Source organism: Nerophis ophidion, linkage group LG22 (assembly GCF_033978795.1).
Source record: "Nerophis ophidion isolate RoL-2023_Sa linkage group LG22, RoL_Noph_v1.0, whole genome shotgun sequence".
In the NCBI taxonomy this organism is placed as follows: Eukaryota; Metazoa; Chordata; class Actinopteri; order Syngnathiformes; family Syngnathidae; genus Nerophis; species Nerophis ophidion.
Genome location: NC_084632.1, coordinates 37,342,125 through 37,351,193, shown reverse-complemented (window position 1 = coordinate 37,351,193; position 9,069 = coordinate 37,342,125). Strand labels below are relative to the sequence as shown.

The 9,069-nt window shown below is 39.1% G+C and overlaps 1 protein-coding gene across 1 annotated transcript in view; it reads left to right on the top strand.

The window, feature by feature from the left end:
- The first annotated feature begins 926 nt into the window (after positions 1 to 926).
- The window catches only part of LOC133540834 (BMP/retinoic acid-inducible neural-specific protein 3-like), a 233,788-nt gene continuing 225,645 nt past the window's right edge, over positions 927 to 9,069 (top strand). The window contains exon 1 of the mRNA XM_061883791.1: positions 927 to 1,443. The gene's annotated coding sequence lies outside the window, so the exon portion shown is untranslated. The remainder of the gene's footprint in view (positions 1,444 to 9,069) is intronic.

Below are 9,069 nucleotides of genomic sequence, written 5' to 3'. Positions count from 1 at the left end.
TTTTGAGTAATCACAGTGAAAAGTTAAATAAAATCCTACTAAATATATTTGAGATCCGAAAGGTTCCCCTCTCATTAAGTGATAAATTTTTCTTTCTTTTTTTTTTTTCACTTTTAACACTTAAATTTCAAAATCAACTTCCGATTTAACTGTAGACTTTAAGTTTGAACTATTATTTGGTTTGTTTTATGCTCTTTTGTCAAAACGTTGTTTTTATATGGCAACCACACAACGTATGCAATATTTTTTCCACATAAAACATTTTAAAGTGATCATTTTTAAGTAATAATTCGTTGTGTGGGTGATACAGAGTACACTGATGGTTGTGATATAAACAACTTTAACACTTACTAATATGCGCCACGCTGTAAAAGCCACACCAAACAAGATTGACAAACACATTTCGGGAGAACATCCTCACAGTAACACAACATAAACGCAACTCAACAAATACCCAGAGTCCTTTGTATCCGTGACAATTCCTGAATATATTTTACACCCCCGCGCCCCCAACCCCGCCCACCATTCAACAACATGTTCAAACCGATTGTTAGTCCGGCAACATGTTGTGTTGCCGGACAATTGCCGTTCATCAGGATGAACGGCAATTGGATATTCGCGAGAACGTTAGCGGCTCCCGTTGTCTTCATTACTCTGTGAAACGGGTTCAAATAGCTCTTTGAGTGGTATAGGTGGCCCACCTCTGATGTATTTCAGCGGGCGGTACTGATAAAATGTTAGTCCGGGTGGATGACGACTTTGGTGATGCGGTTGCGGATGATATAATTGCTTATCCACGCATATCTAGTGTGGAGGGCCGGTAAGCAATTAGCTGCGGGCCGCACTTTGGACACCACTGGTTAAATATACGTGGCTGCTTCTAAACGCCTCCTACTCTCACTTCCTGTCTTTATACGTCCGAGCCAACCAGGAGTCTTCTCGCCGCTGGAATAAATAAAATAAAAAAATAAATGCGTCTGCGTGTTGAAGGAGGGAGGGAGAGGACGCCGTGAGCGTTGAAGCCATTCTCACCTTCAGTGCGCGGACGGAGCGGACATTCTCGGCGTCTCTCGGCGTCTCCTCGCCACGCCGCCGGATATCTGACGGAAGCATTTAAAAAAAAAAAGAGAGGTCAACCTGCTCGGACTCCTTCATTTAAAGGACTAAACCTGCTAAACATCGGATGATTTTCCCAGTTTCAGTTTGGACGCCAAGAAGAGGAAGAAGAAGTCAAGACGGAGCGGGAGGAAAGGAGCTTGTGACCGGCTTCAACTCTCTCAAGGGCGCGCTTCTTCCACATCGTGTCGATTCCCAAAAAAAATGTGTTAAAAAGTTATTTTTGTGGAATATACTCGCAAGTTCACATTCCGACCAGAGGATTTTTTTTTTTTCATCGAGACCAATTTGGTCGAGTCACGGACCACCGCGCTTCCACGATAAAAGGTAACGGACATCACTCAAAGTCATTGCGAGAAAAATCTACTCCCAAGTGGGCCAAGCTGGTAAAATCACGGCACGGTAACTTAGAAATAAAGACAACTTCAGATGGTTTTCTTTGTTTAAAAATAGACCGATCATATTATGAATACCTAATTTCTTTGAATTATCACCCGGGCGCTAATGAATTTAAACCTCTTCTTAGTCCTGCGCTTACCAAAGGCATGCGGTAAAAGTAAGCATGCGCTAATTATTTTAAAACCTCTTCTCACTCCGGCACTTACCAAAGGCATGTGGTAAAAGTAAGCATGTGCTAATTATTTTAAAACCTCTCCTCACTCCGGCACTTACCAAAGCTGTGCGGTATAAGTAAGCATGTGCTAATTATTTTAAAACCTCTTCTCACTCCGACTCTTACCAAAGGCATGCGGTAAGAGTAAGCATGCGCTAATTATTATAAAACCTTTTCTCACTCCGGCACTTACCAAAGGCATGCGGTACAAGTGAGCATGCGCTAATTATTTTATAACCTATTCTCACTCCAGGACTTACCAAAGGCATGCGGTAAAAGTAAGCATGCGCTAATTATTTCAAAACCTCTTCTCACTCCGGCACTTACCAAAGGCATGCGGTAAAAGTGAGCATGCGCTAATTATTTTATAACCTATTCTCACTCCGGCACTTACCAAAGGCATGCGGTATAAGTGAGCATGCGCTAATTATTTTAAAACCTCTTCTCACTCCGGCACTTACCATAGGCTTGCGGTAAAAGTAAGCATGCGCTAATTATTTCAAAACCTCTTCTCACTCCGGCACTTACCAAAGGCATGCGGTAAAAGTGAGCATGCGCTAATTATTTTATAACCTATTCTCACTCCGGCACTTACCAAAGGCATGCGGTATAAGTGAGCATGCGCTAATTATTTTAAAACCTCTTCTCACTCCGGCACTTACCATAGGCTTGCGGTAAAAGTAAGCATGCGCTAATTTTTTTAAAACCTCTTCTCACTCCGGCACTTACCAAAAGCATGCGGTAAAAGTAAGCATGCGCCAATTATTTTAAAACCTCTTCTCACTCCAGGACTTACCAAAGGCATGCGGTAAAAGTGAGCATGCGCTAATTATTTTAAAACCTCTTCTCACTCCTGCGCTTACCCAAGGCATGCGATAAAAGTAAGCATGCGCTAATTATTTTAAAACCTCTTCTCACTCCGGCACTAACCAAAAGCATGCGGTAAAATTAATCATGCGCTAATTATTTTAAAACCTCTTCTCACTCCGGCACTTACCAAAGGCATGCGGTAAAAGTAAGCATGTGCTAATTATTTTAAAACTTCCTTTCACTCCGGCACGTACCAAAGGCATGCGGTAAAAGTAAGCATGCGCTAATTAGTATAAAACCTCTTCTCACTCCGGCACTTACCAAAGGCATGCGATAAAAGTAAGCATGCGCTAATTATTTTAAAACCTCTTCTCTCTGGCACTTACCAAATGCGGTAAAAGTGAGCATGCGCTAATTATTTTAAAACATTTTCTCACTCCCGGGCTTACCAAAGGCATGCGGTAAAAGTAAGCACGTGCTAATTATTTTAAAACCTCTCCTCACTTCGGCACTTACCAAAGGCACACAGTAAAAGTAAGCACGCGCTAATTATTTTATAACCTCTTCTCTCTGGCACTTACCAAATGCGGTAAAAGTGAGCATGGGCTAATTATTTTAAAACCTTTTCTCACTCCGGCACTTACCAAAGGCACACGGTAAAAGTAAGCGTGCGCTAATTATTTTAAAGCCTCTTCTCTCTGGCACTTACCAAATGCGGTAAAAGTGAGCATGCGCTAATTATTTTAAAACCTCTCCTCACTTCGGCACTTACCAAAGGCACACGGTAAAAGTAAGCGTGCGCTAATTATTTTAAAACCTCTTCTCTCTGGCACTTACCAAATGCGGTAAAAGTGAGCATGCGCTAATTATTTTAAAACCTTTTCTCACTCCGGCACTTACCAAAGGCACACGGTAAAAGTAAGCGTGCGCTAATTATTTTAAAACCTCTTCTCTCTGGCACTTACCAAATGCGGTAAAAGTGAGCATGCGCTAATTATTTTAAAACCTCTCCTCACTTCGGCACTTACCAAAGGCACACGGTAAAAGTAAGCATGCGCTAATTATTTTAAAACCTCTTCTCTCTGGCACTTACCAAATGCGGTAAAAGTGAGCATGCGCTAATTATTTTAAAACATTTTCTCACTCCCGGGCTTACCAAAGGCATGCGGTAAAAGTAAGCACGTGCTAATTATTTTAAAACCTCTCCTCACTTCGGCACTTACCAAAGGCACACGGTAAAAGTAAGCATGCGCTAATTATTTTAAAACCTCTTCTCTCTGGCACTTACCAAATGCGGTAAAAGTGAGCATGCGCTAATTATTTTAAAACCTCTTCTCACTCCGGCACTTACCAAAGGCATGCGGTAAAAGTAAGCATGCGCTCATTATTTGAAAACCTCTTCTCACTCCAGCACTTACCAAAGGCCTGTGGTAAAAGTGAGCATGCGCTATTTATTATAAAACCTCTTCTCTCTCCGGCACTTACCAAAGGCATGCGGTTAAAGTGAGCATTCGCTAATTATTTTAAAACCTCTTCTCACTCCGGCGCTTACCAAAGGCATGTGGTAAAAGTGAGCATGCACTATTTATTATAAAACCTCTTCTCACTCCAGCACTTACCAAAGGCATGCGGTAAAAGTGACCATGCGCTAATTATTATAAAACCTCTTCTCACTCCGGCACTTACCAAAAGCATGTGGTAAAAGTGAGCATGCGCTATTTATTATAAAACCTCTTCTCTCTGGCACTTACCAAATGCGGTAAAAGTGAGCATGCGCTAATTATTTTAAAACCTTTTCTCACTCCGGCACTTACCAAAAGCATGCGCTAATTATTTTAAAACCTTTTCTCACTCCGGCACTTACCAAAAGCATGCGCTAATTATTTTAAAACCTCTTCTCACTCCGGCACTTACCAAAATCATGTGGTAAAAGTAAGCATGCGCTAATTATTTTAAAACCTCTTCTCACTCCGGCGCTTACCAAAGGCATGCGGTAAAAGTAAGCGTGCGCTAATTATTTTAAAACCTCTTCTCTCTGGCACTTGCCAAATGCGGTAAAAGTGAGCATGCGTTAATTATTTTAAAACCTTTTCTCACTCCGGCACTTACCAAAGGCACACGGTAAAAGTAAGCATTCGCTAATTATTTTAAAACCTCTTCTCTCTGGCACTTACCAAATGCGGTAGAACTGAGCATGCGCTAATTATTTTAAAACCTTTTCTCACTCCGGCACTTACCAAAGGCACACGGTAAAAGTAAGCATTCGCTAATTATTTTAAAACCTCTTCTCTCTGGCACTTACCAAATGCGGTAGAAGTGAGCATGCGCTAATTATTTTAAAACCTTTTCTCACTCCGGCACTTACCAAAGGCACACGGTAAAAGTAAGCGTGCGCTAATTATTTTAAAACCTCTTCTCTCTGGCACTTACCAAATGCGGTAAAAGTGAGCATGCGCTAATTATTTTAAAACCTTTTCTCACTCCGGCACTTACCAAAGGCACACGGTAAAAGTAAGCGTGCGCTAATTATTTTAAAACCTCTTCTCTCCGGCACTTACCAAAGGCATTCGCTAATTATTTTAAAACCTCTTCTTACTCCGGCGCTTACCAAAGGCATGCGGTAAAAGTAAGCATGCGCTCATTATTTTAAAACCTTTTCTCACTCCGGCACTTACCAAAGGCATGCGGTAAAAGTAAGCGTGCGCTAATTATTTTAAAACCTCTTCTCTCTGGCACTTGCCAAATGCGGTAAAAGTGAGCATGCGCTAATTATTTTAAAACCTCTACTCTCTGGCACTTACCAAATGCAGTAGAAGTGAGCATGCGCTAATTATTTTAAAACCTCTTCTCTCTGGCACTTACCAAATGCGGTAAAAGTGAGCATGCGCTAATTATTTTAAAACCTTTTCTCACTCCGGCACTTACCAAAGGCACACGGTAAAAGTAAGCGTGCGCTAATCATTTTAAAACCTCTTCTCTCTGGCACTTACCAAATGCGGTAAAAGTGAGCATGCGCTAATTATTTTAAAACATTTTCTCACTCCCGGGCTTACCAAAGGCATGCGGTAAAAGTAAGCACGTGCTAATTATTTTAAAACCTCTCCTCACTTCGGCACTTACCAAAGGCACATGGTAAAAGTAAGCATGCGCTAATTATTTTAAAACCTCTTCTCTCTGGCACTTACCAAATGCGGTAAAAGTGAGCATGCGCTAATTATTTTAAAACCTTTTCTCACTCCGGCACTTACCAAAAGCATGCGCTAATTATTTTAAAACCTCTTCTCACTCCGGCACTTACCAAAAGCATGTGGTAAAAGTAAGCATGCGCTAATTATTTTAAAACCTCTTCTCACTCCGGCACTTACCAAAGGCATGCGCTAATTATTTTAAAACCTCTTCTTACTCTTGTGCTTACCAAAGGCATGCGGTAAAAGTAAGCATGCGCTCATTATTTGAAAACCTCTTCTCACTCCAGCACTTACCAAAGGCATGTGGTAAAAGTGAGCATGCGCTATTTATTTTAAAACCTCTTCTCACTCCGGCGCTTAAAAATGTGTTTGGGAGCTGGTGTATCTATTTTTGGGAAAACTAATACCAGGGGTGTCCAAAGTGCGGCTTGCAGCTAATCGTTTACCGGCCCGCCACACATTCTGCAAAAATTGCAAAATTGATAGTATTGCAAAAATTAAAAAAGACATTTAAAAAAAGTGGAATGAGGTGAAATCTAATGAGGAAAAAAAGTGGCAATGTTGACACAAAGCTGCCATGCAGGCAGTTTATTTTTTTCCTTTCGTCTTTATTTTATCAGGTTCGTCCCTGCTAGTTTGCATTTGTCTTTGTTTCCTGTGTGTGTGTGTAGTATTTCCTGTCAGCTTTTTTATTTTGTCTGTTTCCTGTGTTTCTCCCTGAGCGCTGGTTCCCCTCAGCTGCGGCTGATTTGCACCTGGCCACACCTGGTGTCAATCAGCCCGCTCCTATTTTAACCTGCCTTCCCATTCAGTCTGTGCTGGATTATTGTCGCTAATACCTGTCGTTGTCGCTCCTGTCGTGTCATTGCAGCGTAGCGGTAAGCTATATTTCGGTAGCTTACTGTCTTTTGTTCCCTGCTTCCAATTTGTTTTCACGCAACAAGTAACAAATTCTGTTTTTCTGCTTGCTACCTGCTGGGTTCCACGCTAGGCTTTTTACTTTTTGCTAGCTTCCATGCTAAGCTCCTCTTGTTTTCTAGCTCCCATGCTAGCTCCTTTAGTTTGTTATTCGCCTCCTGCGCGCCTTTTGTTGTACCCCTTTTGTTTTACTAAATCATCTTTTCGTACTCTGCATCTTGGGGTTCGTCAACAACTAACTCTGATGATTTTATTTTTTTCCATTGCTCAAAAAAAGGACAAAAAAAATCCATCTTATAATGAATTATTACTTAAAAATGATCACTTTAAAATATTTTATGTGGAAAAAATATTGCATATATTGTGTGGTTGCCATATAAAAACATCGAAGTTTTGACAAAAGAGCATAAAACAAACCAAATAATAGTTCAAACTTAAAATCGACAGATATATCGTAAGTTGATCTTGAAATTTAAGTGTTAAAAGTGAAAAAAAAAATAAAATAAAAATGTATTACTTAATGAGTGGGGAACCTTTCGGATCTCAAATATATTTAGTAGGATTTTATTTAACTTTTTACTGTGATTACTCAAAAATATGAAATAATTAAAATCAATGGTGTCCTGCATTATTGATCTTTGAGGGCTTTAATTGTTAAATAAAGGAACTCTCCTGAAGGAATCAATAAAGTACTATCTATCTATCTATCTATCTATCTATCTATCTATCTATCTATCTATCTATCTATCTATCTATCTATCTATCTATCTATCCATCCATCTAAATACTGCATATTTCAGTTTTACTATAAAAAACAAAGTTGTCTTTGACAGAAAAGCCATAAAACCTTATTTGTTCTCCTTTATATCAACTTCAAGTTGATATAGAGATTTACTGTAAGCATTAAATAAAAAATAATAATAATAATTTGACTTATTTGTAACATTTTAGTGACTGACACCCTCTATGCTCCCCAGGACCCCTAAGGATAAAAAAATAAAAAAAATCCATATATTTTGTTATGGTTTGAAAATGAAAAATATCAAATGGCGTGTTCAGCCCTCTGTGGAAAAAGTTTGGACACCCCTGACTAAGACAAAACCTCACAATAAAGTCTGATTGAATGCTAAAAATGTTATAACAGCGTTCAGTGGCCTAGGTCAGTGGTTCTCAAATGGGGGTACGCGTACCCTTGGGGGTACTTAAAGGCATGCCAAGGGGTACGTGAGATTTTTTAATAATAATCTACAAATAGCAACAATTCAAAAATCCTTTATAAATACATTTATTGAATAATAAATATGAATCTAAGTTCATTAACTGAAAATAAATGCAACAATGCAATATTCAGTGTTGACAGGTGGATTTTTTGTGGACAAGTTCCATAAATATTGATGTTAAATATTTTATTTTTTAAGAAATGTTTACAGTTAAGTTGATGAATCCAGATGGATCTCTATTACAATCCCCAAATAAAGCCCTTTAAGTTGATTACTTCTGTGTAGAAATCTTTATTCATAATTGAATCATTCTTTTATTTTTTAGTTATTTTTATATCTTTTTTTTTCCAAATAGTACGAGAAAAACCACTACAAATGAGCAATATTTTGCACTGTTATACAATTTAATAAATCAGAAACTGATGACATAGTGCTGTATTTTACCTCTGTATCTTTTTTTTTTTAACCAAAAAATGCTTTGCTCCTATTAGGGGGTACTTGAATGTAAAAAAAATTCACAGGGGGTTCATCACAAATAAAAATAACAACGCATCAACCAGACAGCAAAGAAGTCTCATTAATGATAAGAAGAAATATTATCTATTATTGGTTATCTTCAGGATAACAATGTTATTAAAAAGAATAAGAGACTTATCATTCTCTAAACATGTTGGTCTTTCTTAAAAATGCACGTATTTAATTGTATTCAGTGTTAAAAAATATTATATGGCTCTCAGTAAAATACATTTTATAATATTTGGCTTTCATGGCTCTCTCTGCAAAAGAGTTTCCGACACCTGGGTTAGAGTGTCTGCTCTGAGATCGGTAGGTTGTGAGCTCAAACCCCATCCATCCATCCATCCATCCATTTTCTACCGCTTAGTCCCTTTCGGGGTCGCGGGGGGCGCTGGCGCCTATCTCAGCTACAATCGGGCGGAAGGCGGGGTACACCCTGGACAAGTCGCCACCTCATCGCAGGGCCAACACAGATAGACAGACAACATTCACACTCACATTCACACACTAGGGCCAATTTAGTGTTGCCAATCAAAACCCCGGCCGTGTAATATATATATATATATATATATATATATATATATATATATATACAGTGGGGCAAAAAAGTATTTAGTCAGCCACCGATTGTGCAAGTTCTCCCACTTAAAATGATGACAGAGGTCTGTAATTTTCATCATAAGTACAC